The sequence below is a fragment of the Schistocerca americana genome, chromosome 1, assembly GCF_021461395.2.
Source record: "Schistocerca americana isolate TAMUIC-IGC-003095 chromosome 1, iqSchAmer2.1, whole genome shotgun sequence".
Classification (NCBI taxonomy): Eukaryota; Metazoa; Arthropoda; class Insecta; order Orthoptera; family Acrididae; genus Schistocerca; species Schistocerca americana.
The window spans coordinates 903662516-903680470 of record NC_060119.1 but is presented as its reverse complement, the minus strand read 5'-3'; the positions used below and the strand labels follow the sequence as shown (position 1 = coordinate 903680470).

The following is a 17955-nucleotide window of genomic DNA, read 5'->3' as shown; positions in this document are numbered from 1 at the left end:
TACATCCTCGTTTTTAATTTGAGCACTTCGTTCTTAGTCTTCCAGTTTTATTGTTCCCTCTTTGTTCCCGTGCCTATTGTATACTGCCCCTCTTTCCCTATGCTTATCCCTATTTTTCTCAGAATTCTGAACATCTTGCACCCTTTGACACTTTCAAATTCTTTTTCCAGGTTGACATATTCATGGGGAATGTCTTGACTTTTCTTCCGTCATGTTTCCACGCAATGTCAGAACTGCCTCTCTGGTGCCTTTACCTTTCTCAAAGCCAAACTTTGAGAGATGAAATAGTGAAGGCAGCAGAGGATCAAGTAGGTAAAAAGACGAGGGCTAATAGAAATCCTTGGGTAACGGAAGAGATATTGAATTTAATTGATGAAAGGAGGAAATACAGAAATGCAGTAAATGAAGCAGACAAAAAGGAATACAAACATCTCAAAAATGAGATTGACAGGAAGTGCAAAATAGTTAAGCAGGGATGGATAGAGGACAAATGTAAGGATGTAGAGGCATATATCACTAGGGATAACATAGATACTGTCTACAGGAAAATTAAAGAGACCTTTGGAGAAAAGAGAACCACTTGCATTAATGTCAAGCGCTCAGATGGAAACTCAGTTTTAAGCAAAGGTAGGAAAGCAGAAAGGTGGAAGGAGTATATAGAGGGTCTATACAAGGGCAATGCTCTTGAGGACAATATTATGGAAATGGAAGAGGATGTAGGTGAAGATGGAATAGGAGATATGATACTGCGTGAAGAGTTGGACAGAGCACTCAAAGACCTAAGTTGAAACAAGGCCCCGGGAGTAGACAACATTCCATTAGAGCTACTGATAACCTTGGGAGAACCAGCCCTGCCAAAACTCGACCATCTGGTGAGCAAGATGTATGAAACAGGTGAAATACCCTCAGACTTCAAGAAGAATATAATAATTCCAATCCCAAAGAAAGCAGGTGCTGACAGATGTGAAAATTACCAAACTATCAGTTTAGTAAACCACGGCTGCAGAATACTAACATGAATTCTTTACACACGAATGGAAAAACTGGTAGAAACTGACCTCGAGGAAGATCAGTTTGGATTTCACAGAAATGTTGGAACACGTGATACAATACTGACCCTACGACTTATCTTAGAAGATAGATTAAGGAAAGGCAAACCTACGTTTCTAGCATTTGTAGACTTAGAAAAAGCTTTTGACAGTGTTGACTGGAATGCTCTCTTTCAAATTCTGAAGGTAGCAGGGGCAAAATACAGGGAGCAAAAGGCTATTTACAATTTGTACAGAAACCAGATGGCAGTTATAAGAATCAAGGGGCTTGAAAGGAAAGCAGTGGTTGGGAAGGGAGTGAGACAGGGTTGTAGCCTATCCCTGATGTTATTCAATCTGAGCAAGCAGTAAAGGAAACAAAAGAAAAATTCGGAGTAGGAATTAAAACCCATGGAGAAGAAATAAAAACTTTGAGGTTCACCGATGACATTGTAATTCTGTCAGAGACAGCAAAGGACCTGGAAGAGCATCTGAACAGAATGGACAGTGTCCTGGAAGGAGAGTATAAGATGAACACCAACAAAAGCAGAACAAGGATAATAGAATGTAGTCAAATTAAATCAGATGATTTTGAGGGAATAAGATTAGGAAATGAGACACTTAAAGTAGTAAATGAATTTTACTAATTAGGGAGCAAAATAACTGATGATGGTTGAAGCAGAGAGGATATAAAACGTAGACTGGCAATGGCAAGGAAAGCGTTTATGAAGAAGAGAAATTTGTTAACATCGAGTGTAGATTTAAGTGTCAGGAAGATGTTTCTGAAAGTATTTGTATGGAGTGTAGCTATGTATGGAAGTTAAATGTGGACGATAAATAGTTTAGACAAGAAGAGAATAGAAGCTTTTGAAATATGGTGTTACAAAAGAATGCTGAAGATTAGATTGGTAGATCACATAACTAATGAGGAGGTATTGAATAGAATTGGAGAGAAGAAAAATTTGTGCCACGACTTGACTAGAAGAAAAGATCAGTTGGTAGGGGCATATTCTGAGGCATCAAGGGATCACCAGTTTAGTATTGGAGGGTGGTATGGAGGGTAAAAATCGTAGAGGGAAACCAAGAGATGAATACACTAAACAGATTCAGAAGGATGTAGGTTGCAGTAGGTACTGGGAGATGAAGAAGCTTGCACAGGATAGAGTGGCATGGAGAGCTGCAACAAACCAATCTCCGGCCTGAAGACCACAACAACAACAAAAAAATCCAAACTGATCATCATCTAACAGATCCTCAATTTTCTTTTCCATTCTTCTCTGTATTATTCTTGTCAGTAGCTTTGTTGTATCTTATGCTAATTGTGCAATTATTCTCACTCTTGTTGGCTCTTGCTATCTTTGGAATTATGTGGATGATGTTTTTTTTTGAAAGTTTGATGATATGTCACCAGTGTCATAGGTTCTACACATCAACATGAATAGTCGTTTTGTTGCAACTTCCACCAATAATTTCAGAAATTCTGAGGGAAAGTTACCTCTCCCTTCGGCCTTATTTTATCATAATTCATCCAAAACTCTTTTACATTCTGCTTCTAGTACTGGATCCCCTATCTTATCCCTGTGAACTCCTACTCCTCCTCCTCCTTCTTCTTCTTCTTCTTCTTCTTCTTCTTCTTCTTTCATCATGTCATCAGGCAAGTCCTCCCCCTTACAGAGGACTTCAGTGTACTCTTTCCACCTATCACTTCTTTCCTCTGCATTTAACAGTGAAATTCCAGTTGCACTCTTTCTGTTACCACCCTTGCCATTAATTTCATCAAAGGTTGGTTTGATGTTTCTGTATGTTGAGTCAGCCCTCCCAACAATCATTTATTTTTCAATTTCTTCATATTTTTCATGCAGCCATTTCACTTTAGCTTTCCAGCACTTTCCATTTATTTCATTCCTAAGTGACTTGTATTTCTGTATACCAGAATTTCCCTGAACATTTTTGTACTTCCTTCTTTCGTGCATCAACTGAAGGATTTCTTCTGTATCAAAGTGAAATGTGGGTAATAAGCAGTTCAGATGAGAAGAGAATAGCCTTTGAAATGTGGTGCTGTGGAAGTGTGGTGAAGATTAGATGGGTAGATTGTGTAACTAATGAAGAGGCACTGAACAGAATTGGGGAGAAAAGAAATTTGTGGTATAACTTGACTAATAGAAGGGGTCAGTTGGTAGAGCACATTCTCAGAAATCAAGGAATCATCAATTTAGTATCAAAAAATGGTTCAAATGGCTCTAAGCACTATGGGACTTAACATCTGAGGTCATCAGTCCCCTAGAACTTAGAACTACTTAAACCTAACTAACCTAAGGACATGACACACATCCATGCCCGAGGCAGGATTCGAACCTGCGACCGTAGTAGCAGCGCAGTTCCAGACTGAAGTGCCTAGGACCGCGTGGCCACAGCGGCTGGCTTCAATTTAGTATTGAAGGGAAGAGGGAGAGGAGTGGAGGGGGGTTAAAATTGCCGAGGGAGACCAAGAGACACGTACAGTAAGCAGCTTCAAATGTATGTGGGTTGCAGTAGTTGTTCAGAGACAAAGAGGTCTGCACAGGATAGAGAATTGCACCAAATGAGTCTTCAGACTGAACACCACAACAACAACAATTGTTTGAATAAAAGCTTTTGAGTAATTAAAGAACTATGTGAAAGGACATGAATAATATGAAGGGGAAAAACTTGTATATAACAGTTACTCATAGATTTCCAGTAAGGTAAGCTTTCTGCGTATAAAGAAACAGCAACAGAAAGCATAATAGCTTTATAGCAAAATATAGCTAACTGACATTTCATGTTCCAATAAGAGATTACCTGCAGTGAGAGATGGTTGTTTTAAGTTAAAAAGAGTTTTAATATATGCATTGGAAATTATGTTGCAGCACAATCAGTGTTTAGGTAAAATGCTATAAAATTAATTTAATCACTGATAGCTGGTCTGAGTGCACTAACTACACTGCCTCACAAAAAAAGTGAACACCCAAATGACATGTTCAGATGTCAAAGTAACTTCATACATGCACAACCCTATTGATAAGAAGTAAATGATTAGAACAGCACTCTCTGTGAATGATAGAATGGCCACCCGAGTGCATTAGTGATGTTCACGTTTAGTGTTGTTATCAGGCCTGGTAGGCTATACAAGTAACGTGAACAGTATCAGATGTTGAGTGAGCACAGTGAAGAAGATGAAGATGCCACCTACTCATGTGTGCCATATTTGTCAGTCTCCATTTGGCCAGCTGTTTCAATCATGCAATATACAGATTTGTGGAGCATTCAGATGTGACAGTGGCCCAATATTGGATTGCAGGGGAACTTGAGAGCAAGCACACTCATCGTTAATGTTCTGGCTGATTGCATCTGACCACCACAAGAGCATATTGTGCACAAAGCACTTGGTGATCTCTTCATATCTATGCCTGCCATCAAAGAACAAGTAATGGACTCCTGCAACATTATGTATCATTGCTCAGAGACTGTCAGGAGTCTGACTAGGGAGATACCATATGTCGAATGTAGGCTGCTGTTAACACAACAACACAAATTGCTGCATTGGGAGTGCTGCTGTGACCGGGACTGCTGATGAATGGTATCACATTGTGTTCAGCCATGAATTATGGTTCTATACCACACCTGATGACCATCATCAGTGATTATGGTGGTGACCTGGGGATAGGTTTCATTCTCCCAATATTTTGGAGAGGTATGGCAATGTTACTCCTGGTATAATGGCATGGGGAGCCATTGGGTATGACTTCAGGTCATAGCTGCTGGTGATTAAGGGAACTATGATGCTGTACACCATGGATGTCATGCACTCTCATGTGCTACCTCTTACGCCACACCGTGGTGCCTGTTTACAACTAGACAATGCCTGTCCAAATATGGCACATGTCTCTGTGAATTTTATGCATGATGCTGAGGTACTCCCATGACCAAATCCCCAGATCTGTCCCCAATAGAACATGTGTGGGACCAGTTTGGAAGGAAACTTGGACCCAGGACCAGTTGTGGACCAGCCTGCTTTAGAAGAGGATACAATGGCTTTATGACACCCTTCCAAACTGAATCTGTGCATGTATCCAGATCAGATGAGAGCAATATTATACTGACAGGTGGGTCCATACAGTGAAGTTCTTTGTAAATTTTACTCAATTTTGTAATTACTGCAATAACATCACATACCTTCTTACAGAAATTTTATTTTCTTTCCACCTCCCCTTCTGGGTGCTTCACTTTTTTTGTCGGGCAGTGTACAACATATAACATTTTAATGAGCTGTAGTTTAACATCTTTGGTACTAGAAGTAGCTAATAATGTAAGCTAATAAATGAACTGTAATTAAGTTACATTCAATAGATGTCAGCTGAAGCATGTAACCAGAAAAATAACTAAACCATTGAATATTTTAACTGGAGGTACTCAGGAAATTGGTTTTTAAAATGATTTGAGACAGATGTTGAAACATACCTCAAATTTGGTTGTATGTGCAAGCAAACATGAAACTGCAAAAAAAAAAAAAAATTCATTATGATCTTTTATTAATGCTTTGTCATAGTTTTTTTTCCACCTGAATCTTCAAATAGTGCATTCATTGGATTTTTCAACCAGAATTTACAGTGTGTGGTGCATGTTAAGCAGTTTTTAACATTGAGTTATTTGACAAATCTATATATTCGTTTGATTACTCATTCATTCATTAATCCTTGAATTTATCTCATAACGGTATAGGGTTTTTCATAGTAATACAATGAAAAGAAATTACACAAAATATACAAACACAAATACTATACAGGGTTATTCAAAAAGATGTTGTTGTTGTTGTGGTCTTCAGTCCAGAGACTGGTTTGCTGCAGCTCTCCATGATACTCTAGCTTGTGCAAGCTGCTTCATCTCCCAGTTCTTACTGCAACCTACATCCTTCTGAATCTGTTTAGTGTATTCATCTCTTGGTCTACTTCTACAATTTCTACCCTCCACGCTGCCCTCCAATACTAAATTGGTGATCCCCTGATGCCTCAGAATATGCCCTACCAACCCTTCCCTTCTTCTACTCAAGTTGTGCCACAAATTTCTCTTTTCTCCAATTCTATTCAATACCTCCTCATTAGTTATTTGATCTACACATGAAAGGTGAACCTAATTTAAAAGATGAAGCTAATTTAATTAATTTGCACTTCACAACATGTACATGGGCCATGAACAGTCTACATACTTAAGGAAGAGGAAGGTCCTAAGTCTTTTTTTTTTTTTTTTTTTTTTTTTTTTTTTGACAACTAGTCACATAAAAAGCCACTAGAGTGGTGATAGTTGCATAAACAGCCACTAGGGTACTGATGGCAAAAGGCAGTTGAGAGTAAGCTGCCTATGACACAGCAGCAGGTTTTCTGCATTCTTTTGTTTGGAAGAAGGGAGTTGGCATTGCAGTGCAGTGAGCATTGAACCAGCAACTAGGAAAAACTTAACTGTCAATTGGAAACTCGAAAATCCCTGAGTATTCAAGGATATTGCAGCTAAGGATCTCCCTGTGCATTGTTGTTGTTGTTGTGGGCTTCAGTCCTGAGACTGGTTTGATGCAGCTCTCCATGCTACCCTATGCTGTGCAAGCTTCTTCATCTCCCAGTACTTACTGCAACCCACATCCTTCTGAATCTGATTAGTGTATTCATCTCTTGGTCTCCCTCTATGATTTTTACCCGCCACACTGCCCTCCAATGCTAAATTTGTGATCCCTTGATGCCTCAGGACATGTCCTACTAACCGGTCCCTTCTTTTTGTCAAGTTGTATCACAAACTCCTCTTCTCCCCAATTCTATTCAATACTTCATCATTAGTTATGTGATCTACCCATCTAATCTTCAGCATTCTTCTGTAGCACCACATTTCGAAAGCTTCTATTCTCTTCTTGTCCAAACTATTTACCGTCCATATTTCACTTCCATACATGGCTACACTCCATACAAATACTTTCAGAAACGACTTCCTGACACTTAAATCTATACTCGATGTTAACAAATTTCTCTTCTTCAGAAATGCTTTCCTTTTATTGCCAGTCTACATTTTATATCTTCTCTACTTCGACCATCATCAGTTATTTTGCTCCCCAAATAGCAAAACTCCTTTACTACTTTAAGTGTCCCATTTCCTAATCTAATTCCCTCAGCATCACCCGACTTAGTTCAACCACATTCCATTATCCTTGTTTTGCTTTTGTTGATGTTCATCTTATATTCTCCTTTCAAGACACTGTCCATTCCGTTCAACTGCTGTTCCATGTCCTTTGCTGTCTCTGACAGAATTACAATGTCATCGGTGAACCTCAAAGTTTTTATTTCTTTTCCATGGACTTTAATACCTACTCCAAATTTTTCTTTTGTTTCCTTTATTGCTTGCTCAATATACAGATTGAATAACATCGGGGAGAGGCTACGACCCTGTCTCACTCCCTTCCCAACCACTGCCTCCCTTTCATGCCCCTCGACTCTTATAACTGCCATCTGGTTTCTGTACAAATTGTAAATAGCCTTTCGTTCCCCAACGTAGGTTTGCCTTTCCTTAATCTTTCTTCTAAAATAAGTCGTATGGTCAGTATTGCCTCACGTGTTCCAACATTTCTATGGAATCTAAACCGATCTTCCCCAAGATCGGCTTCCACCAGTTTTTCCATTTGTCTGTAAAGAATTTGCGTTAGTATTTTGCGGCTGTGACTTATTAAACTGATAGTTCGGTAATTTTCACATCTGTCAACACCTGCTTTCTTTGGGGTTGGAATTATTATATTCTTCTTGAAGTCTGAGGGTATTTCGCCTGTCTCATACATCTTGCTCACCAGATGGTAGAGTTTTGTCAGGACCGGCTCTCCCAAGGCCGTCAGTAGTTCTAATGGAATGTTGTCTACTCCTGGGACCTTGTTTCGACTCAGGTCTTTCAGTGCTCTGTCAAACTCTTCTCGTAGTATCGTATCTCCCATTTCATCTTCATCTACATCCTCTTTCATTTCTATAATATTGTCCTCAAGTACATCGCCCTTGTATAGACCCTCTATATACTCCTTCCACCTTTCTGCTTTCCCTTCTTTGCTTAGAACTGGGTTTCCATCTGAGCTCTTGATATTCATACAAGTGGTTGTCTTTTCTCCAAAGTTCTCTTTAATTTTCCTGTAGGCAGTATCTATCTTACCCCTAGTGAGATAAGCCTCTACATCCTTACATTTGTCCTCTAGCCATCCCTGCTTAGCCATTTTGCACTTCCTGTCTATCTCATTTTTGAGATGTCTGTATTCCTTTTTGCCTGCTTCATTTACTGCATTTTTATATTTTCTCCTTTCATCAATTAAATTCAATATTTCTTCTGTTACCCAAGGAGTTCTACTAGCCCTCGTCTTTTTACCTATTTGGCTCTCTGCTGCCTTCACTACTTCATCCCTCAGAGCTACCCATTCTTCTTCTACTGTACTTCTTTCCCCCATTCCTGTCAATTGTTCCCTTATGCTCTCCCTGAAACTCTGTACAACCTCTGGTTCTTCCAGTTTATTCAGGTCCCATCTCCTTAAATTCCCACCTTTTTGCAGTTTCTTCCGTTTTAATCTACAGTTCATAACCAATAGATTGTGGTCAGAGTCCACATCTGCCCCTGGAAATGTCTTACAATTTAAAACCTGGTCCCTAAATCTCTGTCTTACCATTATATAATCTATCTGATACCTTCTAGTATCTCCAGGATTCTTCCATGTATATAACCTTCTTTCATGATTGTTGAACCAAGTGTTAGCTATGATTAAGTTATGCTCTGTGCAAAACTCTACCAGGTGACTTCCTCTTTCATTTCTTAGCCCCAATTCATATTCACCTACTAAGTTTCCTTCTCTCCCTTTTCCTACTCTCGAATTCCGGTCACCCATGACTATTAAATTTTCGTCTCCCTTCACTACCTGAATAATTTCTTTTATCTCATCATCCATTTCTTCAATTTCTTCATCATCTGCAGAGCAAGTTGGCTTATAAACTTCTAATACTGTAGTAGGCATGGACTTCGTGTCTATCTTGGCCACAATAATGCGTTCACTATGCTGTTTGTAGTAGCTTACCCACAAACCAATTTTTTTATTCATTATTAATCCTTCTCCTGCATTACCCCTATTTGATTTTGTGTTTATAACCCTGTATTCACCTGACCAAATGTCTTGTTCCTCCTGCCATCGAACTTCGCTAATTCCCACTATATCTAACTTTAACCTATCCATTTCCCTTTTTAAATTTTCTAATCTACCTGCCCGGTTAAGGGATCTGACGTTCCACGCTCTGATCCATAGAACGCCAGTTTTCTTTTTCCTGATAACGACGTCCTCTTGAGTAGTCCCCGCCCAGAGATCCGAATAGGGGACTATTTTACCTCCGGAATATTTTACCCGGACGCCATCATCATTTATCCATACAGTAAAGCTGCATGCCCTTGGGAAAAATTAGGGCCGTAGTTTCCCCTTGCTTTCAGCCATTCCCTGTGCATTATTACTAGCTAAAAGGAACATCGGAGGATCGTGAAATTTTCAAGAACTAGCTTCGCAGATATTTTTTATTGCAAGTTTGGCGATTTCTAGAAGAGAAGGGGTTGCCACAGAAGGCTGTTTACTGCCCGATGAGAAGATTCCTGTATCTGATAATGGTTTCATCGAAACTAAGTTTTTTCCTTCTGATGTGACTGCCATTATACAGCCAGTGGAGCAAGGCATAATTTCATCAGTAAAACTGTGCTACTGGGCTGGTCTACTGAGGATGCTAATCAGTGAGAATAATTTGGTGGTGGTATGGAAGAAGGTGACAATTCTAAAAGCCATACATAGGATTTCTAATGCACGGCAGGAAGTCAAGCCACATACACTAGTTCGAACATGGGGGAAAATTCTTCTAGATATAGAAGAAAGTGATTTTCAAGGTTTCTGTGATGAAGAAATAACAACTGCACAAATAATGAATCTGGCAATGGGTTTAAGTGATTTTGAAGATGTCGATGAAGAAAGTTGAATGATTGACTAAAGATTGAACATGTTAACCTAGCTTCCAGTACGCGAGAGATACCAAGATTGTGACTGCTGCTCCACAACAAGGCAAGGAAGAGGACAGTGAATGTGAAAGTGAGGATGAAGACAGTGATCCTGTCAACCATTATCACAATCATTACTGCAATTTGCTGGCAAAAATGCTGTGTGATAAATATGAGCTCCTCACAGAAGGAGAACACCACAGATTATTTTAAGAAATAAACAGATATACAGTATGTATGCACACAACATGGATAAACTTTCAAAAAAGGATACATGTTTGAAAATATCTCACTTACTTGTGTTTTTTGCTTATTCATTTATCTTCTCCCACAAATAACCCAAAATAATTGGGAGTATACTGTCTTTTACATTCAGAGAATATCCTTTTGTAGACTTGTAGTTTCATGGGTTTTGCCAAACCTATCTGTAGCTTTATTATCTAATAGTAGTTCCCAGAAAGGCCAAGTTCTTTTATGATTACTATTTTCCCTGTTGATATCTGGAAATATACAGTCCAAGAATTGACTGATGCTGAACTTTTTGGTATCCTAGTAGTCACATTTACCATTTGTGCCATAGTAAAAGTGTTCAAAACATTTAGGAAGCTAATTACTATTATTACCCTCAAAACTTGTTTTAACACTTTGCCATCCACACATCTTGTACAAATTGATTTGCTTGGTGCCGACAGTGCTAATTCGGATTACTTCTCTTGTTGCTGGCCGTTCTTGACATTATTGGGAGATTATAATTGTCAAGTTTCACTAATCTCATCGTTAATTCTCATGAGTTCTCACCCCTGTTCCCATACTTTCACAAAATTTTGGAGATATGCATACATAAATAAATACAAAATTTGTTTGTTTCAAATATTTGCTTATTTAAACTTTTGAAAAAATAAGTTTGTTTCAAATATTTGTTTATTTAAACTTTTTGGAAAAATAATCAATTACAATTTGCACTTTTAAATGCCATTTGGCATTATCTGATTTATTTTTTGGTCAGAAAAATGTAAAAATGATAATATTTGGCTGAATCTGTAGCGGGACATAATTTTGCGAAATATTGGTGTGTCTATCAATAGATTCGTTGACCAATAATCATTGATCCTTGCTTTTTTTACAACTCCCATAAGGATAGCAAGCCCAAACCATTTTCTAAGTTCGGGTTCCGTAACGTCGACATATTTGGCATTTTTTTTTTAAATCCAGTTTTCTTCTATTGCAATTTTGACTGTAGTACTTGTTGGTTTCATTGCTAATATATTCAAATAGACCATACCCAATATATAATTCAACGATATCCTCGACACTCTGTGTATCTTTGGGAACCATGTTTGGACCTGGAGATCCCTCAGATTTATTATTGGTAAACCAAAGTCTGACCACTGTGCACTGTCTTCTTCGTCTGATTCATCCAAATCAGTTGGCAACCATAGTGTTCGCCGAATTCTTCTTGGACGTATTTCATTATCTTCTGATGATTCTGCTTCACTTTCATTTTTCAGTATCCAATGTCTTCCTCCCAGTCGGCCGAGTCATCCGGAACGTCAGACAAGATGTCCGCGCATTCATCATAAATAATCATATCATCTCTTTGGTCCACCATGATGAAAGGGCACAAGGACTTATAAAAACAAAAAACTTGTTGATGTGTATCATTGATCCTTGCTTTTTTTACAACTCCCATAAGGATAGCAAGCCCAAACCATTTTCTAAGTTTGGGTTCCGTGACGTCGACATATTTGGCATTTTTTTTTAAATCCAGTTTTCTTCTATTGCAATTTTGACTGTAGTACTTGTTGGTTTCATTCCTAATATATTCTAATAGACCATACCCAATATATAATTCAACGATATCCTCGACACTCTGTGTATCTTTGGGGAACCATGTTTGGACCTGGAGATCATTCAGATTTATTATTGGTAAACCAAAGTCTGACCACTGTGCACTGTCTTCTTCGTCTGATTCATCCGAATCAGTTGGCAACCATAGTGTTCGCCGAATTATTCTTGGACGTATTTCATTATCTTCTGATGGATCTGCTTCACTTTTATTTTTCAGTATCCAATGTCTTCCACCCAGTCGGCCGAGTCATCCGGAACGTCAGACAAGATGTCCGCGCATTCATCATAAATAATCATATCATCTCTTTCGTTCACTATGATGAAAGGGCACAAGTACTTATAAAAACAAAAAACTTGTTGCGTGTATAACTTATTGTTACCTAAACAAACAGAATGCAAAAGATACTTAAGTGCTGCCGCAGGCCACTGTGCGGTACTATGCTGACAACACCACTGTGGTGTCGCCAGCCACTGCGCGAAACCATGCACATGACATCACTGTGGTGTCACAGGCCGTTGACTGCTATATCGTGCATGACACCACTGTGGTGTCACAGGCTGTTGACTGTTGTTTCGCACATGACACCACTGTGGTGTCGCCGGATGGAAGACTGTTAATATGCATGTCTCCTGGACATCAGTTAATTTGTTGAAAGAAATATCCACATTACCACTAGGTGAGTGGTGCACACACAGAAAACATTAACTTGCTTGCTGCTTAAGGGTGACAAAAATATGGCCATATGGAAAACAGAGCATTCATAATACAATAACTGTACATGTATTAGGTTGGTGAATAAGTTTTTATTGTTTTTATTTTGCATGTTAGTATTCTGTTTGCTATGGATTTATTTATTGATTGTCATTTTTTGTTTGTAGTTCATTGTTGCTTTATGGGTCTACATATTGTCATTCTGTTGGTTGGAGATCATGAGTGGAGCTGCTGACACTACAAAGTGGCCTGCCAAGTAGAGAAATTGGAACATTTCCAACATATTCTTCTGCCTGAGTTCAATAGAAGGGTGACGGCAGCAGAGGCAGCCAGGAACATTTGCACCATGTAGGGGATAATAGCTATAGCACAGAGCACAGGAAGAAAACCATTTTCTTGTTTTAAGGAGAATGGTTTTCACGTAGGTGACTCTTCATGGTCAGGAACACCTTCTGGGTTTGGTACAGACCATTTAAAACCATTAATCCACAATGATCCACACCAGTGTACTCAGGAACTGCCTAATGTGGTGTACTGTGGTCACTCCACCAATGTGCACCATTTGCATGCAATGGGGAAGGTTCAGAAATAAAAATTGGGTGAACTGGTACTGCATGCTCTAAGCAGAAATTGCAAAAATCAGCGGGTGGCCATATATACACATCTGCTTCCTCACCATCAATTGGCTCATGAACAGCACCAACAATTCCTATCCTGTATCATTACTTGTGATGAGAAATGGTGTCTTTATGCTAACAAATGGAAGAGAAAAGAATGGTAGAGCCCAAACAAAGCACCAACTCCCTGTACAAAGATGTGTGTGCTTCACAAAAGATGACATGTGGAACAGCGAAAGTATAGTGTACTACAAAGTGCTTTCCCAAGGTAGGTGTAACCATCACTGCTGACATTTATTATCAACAGCTGAGATGTCTTATAGATGCGATCCAAGAACAATAGCCAAGAAGACTGTGTGAAGTGAATCTACTCCACAGTAATACCCACCCATGTTCTGCTAGACTGATAAAAAAACACTATACAGGAGTTGGGTTGGAAAGCCATACCACACCCACCTTATTCACCTGATCTGACACCCCCAGATTTTCACCTTTCCTCCTCTCCATCAAACAACCTTGCAAAAACATCCTTTCTGCATGAAGATGTGCTCAAAACATGGCTCGATGAGTTTTTCACCTCAAAACCACATGATTTCTACAGTTGAGGAATTGAAAAGTTACCACTGTTGATAGGCTGTAGGAAATACTGAAGGAGGATATATTATTGATAACTTAAGTCACTGTTAGGATATCTGTTGTGTTTATTAAAACTCTATGAATTTATACACTGAAGAAGCTGGTACACCTACCTAATATCTTGTAGGGCCCCTGTGAGCACGCAGAAGTGCCACAACATGACCTGTCATTAACTTGACTAATGTCTGAAGTCATGCTGTAGAGAATTGACACCATGAATACTGCAGAGCTGTCCAAAAATCCGTAAGAGTAAGAGAGGTTGGAGATCTCTTCTGAACAGCATGTCGGAAGGCATCCCAGATATCCTCAATAATGTTCATGTCTGGGGCGTTTGGTGGCCATCAGACATGTTTAAACTCAGAAGAGTGTTCCTGGAGCCACATTTTAGCAATTCTGGACATGTGAGTTGTAGCATTATCTGGCTGGAATTGCCCAAGTCTGTCAGAATCCACAATGGACATGGATGGATGCAGGTGATCAGACAGGGTGCTTACATATGTGTTACCTGTCGTAGTTGTTTCTAGATGTATCAGAGGTCCCATATCACTCGAACTGCACATGCCCCACACCATTACAGAGCCTTGAACAGTCCCCTGCTGACATGCAGGTTCCATGGATTAATGAGATTGTCTCCATACCAATACACACCCGTCTGATCAATACAATTTGAAACTAGTCTCATCCGACTTGGCAACATGTTTGTCATCAAGGGTACACGAGTGGGCCTTCAGGTCCAAAAGCCCATATCAATGATTTTTCATTGAATGGTTTTCACGCTGACACCTGTTGATGGCCCAGGATTGAAATCCACACCAATTTGTGAAAGGGTTACACTTCTGTCACGCTTAATGATTGTCTTCAGTCATTGGTCCCATTCTTGCAGGATCTTTTCCCGGCTGCAGCAGTGTCAGAGATTTCATGTTTCACTGGATTCCTGATATTCACGGTACACTCGTGAGATGGTTGTATGGGAAAATCCCCACTTCATTGCTACCTCAGAGATGCTGTGTCCCATTGCTCATGTGCCAGCTATAACACCATCTTCAAACTCCATTAAATCTTGATAATGTGCCACTGTAGCAGCAATAAGAGATCTAACAACTGTGCCTGACAGTTGTTGTCATATATAGGCATTGCCAACCACAGCACTGTATTCTGCCTCTTTACGTATCCCTATATTACTAGGTATTCTATGACCTTGTTTTATCTTGATGTACTTTTTTTGTCTTCATACTTGTACACTCCATTTCCTTGAAATGGTTTCCCATAAATTTACTTGTACATGTGCACAAAATCAATACAATGTTTATTTTCTATTGATAAATAAACAAAATAAACATATAAACGTCCTCCCCATCACTACTTACTTTCCTGTAATTAATTGAACATTGGTCATGAAGTGACCACCTTTGAGCAATTTTCTCCTAATTTCTCCTCTTTCAGCAGGCTGGAAAACTAATAAACATGTTTAATGTGCTTGGATAGATAAAAAATCTTCTCACCAAGTGGTGCCAAGAGAACACACATATATTCAGTCTTTCCTTCTCATCCTATCCAGTAAGTCTTCCCTGAGATGGGGTTCTGGGTGATTTGTCCGAACTCTATCCCTTTTCCTAAACCACTCCATTTTTTCCTTCACCTTGTAATGGTCCTTTGACTACCACACCTCTGCCAGTACAAAGATATGATTTACGATCGCGCATGCAGAAGAACGCTGCGCCAGCGACAGATTTTTATAAATAACTTTGATCTTTTTTTTAACTTTTGTGTAGGTGTTTGTTTTAACAACTTATTCATTACTCTCTTGTCTTCATACGTTCAAGATGTGTATTTTTCGGCGCTGTGTTAAACAATGATTTTAAATGGAAATTAAAACTATATTACGAAACGAAGTTATTTCAGTAGTGATTCGCAATGGTTATCGCCAAATTTATAAATTAATCCTGACAGTGACAACTTCAAGAAATTTTCATCAGATGGAGAACAAGAGGACCAGCGAACAATGAAAACAGGTCAGTCTACAAGAAAATTAAGAAGTATTCCGGACGCAGCCACGAAGACTATATTATAATAAATACTACGTTTCTAACAGAATTATAAGGTAAATTTCAACTTATTTCTGATGCTATTTCCTTGCAGTCGCTTTTTGTAGTGTTGCCGACCCGGTCTGCCATTCGCGGTCAAATTGCAGCACTATCTCAATCAGTAATACGAAGTCCGCCTTATCCGTAACTTATTCCGTCAAAATTCAAAACCCAATCAGATTTTCTAATTTGTCTTTTCACAGATGAACCCCGAGGTAAGGAAACACTACAACCTCTCTTCCTTCCCCTTCATCCCTTCTGCCAGAAAAAGGAAAAGCTTGCATATGTAAAACCTTTTTTTTATATGTTTTTTCTCCTGCCACTGCTTGGTGAGTAGATTTCTGATCTATCCTACTACATTATATTGTCAAAATTAGATTATTTTTGTTGTTATAATGGTCATGTTTTGTTGTGTTGGAGCTAGTGCATCAAAACATTTAATTTTGAATATGAAAAATGCAGGAATAAGGCAAACTGTGTTTTAACATCCATAACTACATACAACAATGCACTCTAGTGCATTGTTAGGGTAATGCCACAGAGAATACAAAGCACAGTCACAGAAGTCTATTACACTCTGAGCTTTGTGCACACACCTTCATGTATGTAATATATGTCAATATATTACTTATAGACACAAAGAAAAAAATGGGGTGGTGTCATTCCTCATGCTCTAAATGACTTTGATAACATTTGCCAAATATAATGTATTAGATCACATGAGAGGATTGTATTGCATAATGACAATAAAAACATAGAGTTGCTTCTGCAATTATATGTTATATTTGTAATTTCTTCATCAGTCCTGTATCAATGTGTATGCGATTGTGTACTGTATCTTTCGAAATTTTCTAATGTGGTGCAAATATTCAAATGTTTCAGGTTGAAGTCTTCTTGAATTTATCCAGTATCATTCATCAGCTGACATCACTGATGTTCTACAAAGTTCCTACTTTTTTTAGTCACACAGCAGGCAATGTATAATACTTTAACTCGACAATGATATGGCAATAATTAATAATACATCACTAAAGAGAAATCCTGTTAAATGATAAAGGTTAAGCTATGTTTCATATTGTTTCACTATTTGTATAACTCTCTCTCTCTCTCTCTCTCTCTCTCTCTCTCTCTCTCTCTCTCCCCCTCCCCTCCACCCTCTCTCCATTTGTGTACCAACTAAGAGAACAAAGTATGAAATTAATTAATTCAGATGAACTTTTCATACTCTCTGAGCAATTTGTATTCTTATGTATCATCAGTTATTTGTATCCAATTGTTGTTAAAATCTTTCATTTTACTCAGTGTATGTATTGAAATATTTAATAAAATATAAATTTTATATATTCTGGATAACAAAAGGTCAAACCGTTTTTTATTTACACTGCCCAAACACTGTCATTTGTAACCAACTTTGTCAAAATTTAATAAAGTCCGTAACCACATTTTAATGGTAATATTAGCTAATCTTATTTCAAATGAAATGAAGCTGGTTTGAATTTTCTTTCGAATTACCCTTTACTTACTCAGTTTAGGAGGGAAACTTATCATGAAATATATGATATTACGAGTGAGTGAGTGTGTCTGTGTGTTGTCTGTGTGTCGTCTATTGTTGAGGAAGGCCTTAATGGCTGAAAGCTTTAATTGCGAGAGTTTTTTTGTTGTGCCTATTTGTGACTCAGTATCTCTGCTATATGGTGAGTAGCAACTTTCCTTTTCATAATATTGTTGCATTCCATCCTGTATTTTCCATTGTTTGATTTTAATCTTAAGTAATGGTTATTTTCAAAATTCAGTACCACAGTTTTGTAGCCTTGATATTTCTGAATTAAAAATGTTCACTTTCACTTGGGGAACATGCCAGTTTGCAAATTATTTGATCTATAAATTTCACATTTAGCCATTCTGGCAAGGTTTGTGAACCCCGAGAAGCAGAAATTATTGCCACAAAATAGTTTCTATAATTTTGTTAATTTTCTCGTTAC

General features: G+C 38.5%; 1 protein-coding gene across 4 annotated transcripts in view; it reads left to right on the top strand.

Moving 5' to 3' along the window:
• The window catches only part of LOC124547561 (cGMP-dependent protein kinase, isozyme 1-like), a 408150-nt gene extending 390834 nt beyond the window's left edge, over positions 1-17316 (top strand). For all 4 annotated transcript variants that reach the window (XM_047125117.1, XM_047125116.1, XM_047125115.1 and 1 more), the window contains exon 16: positions 16856-17316. The gene's annotated coding sequence lies outside the window, so the exon portion shown is untranslated. The remainder of the gene's footprint in view (positions 1-16855) is intronic.
• The last annotated feature ends 639 nt before the right edge of the window (positions 17317-17955 follow it).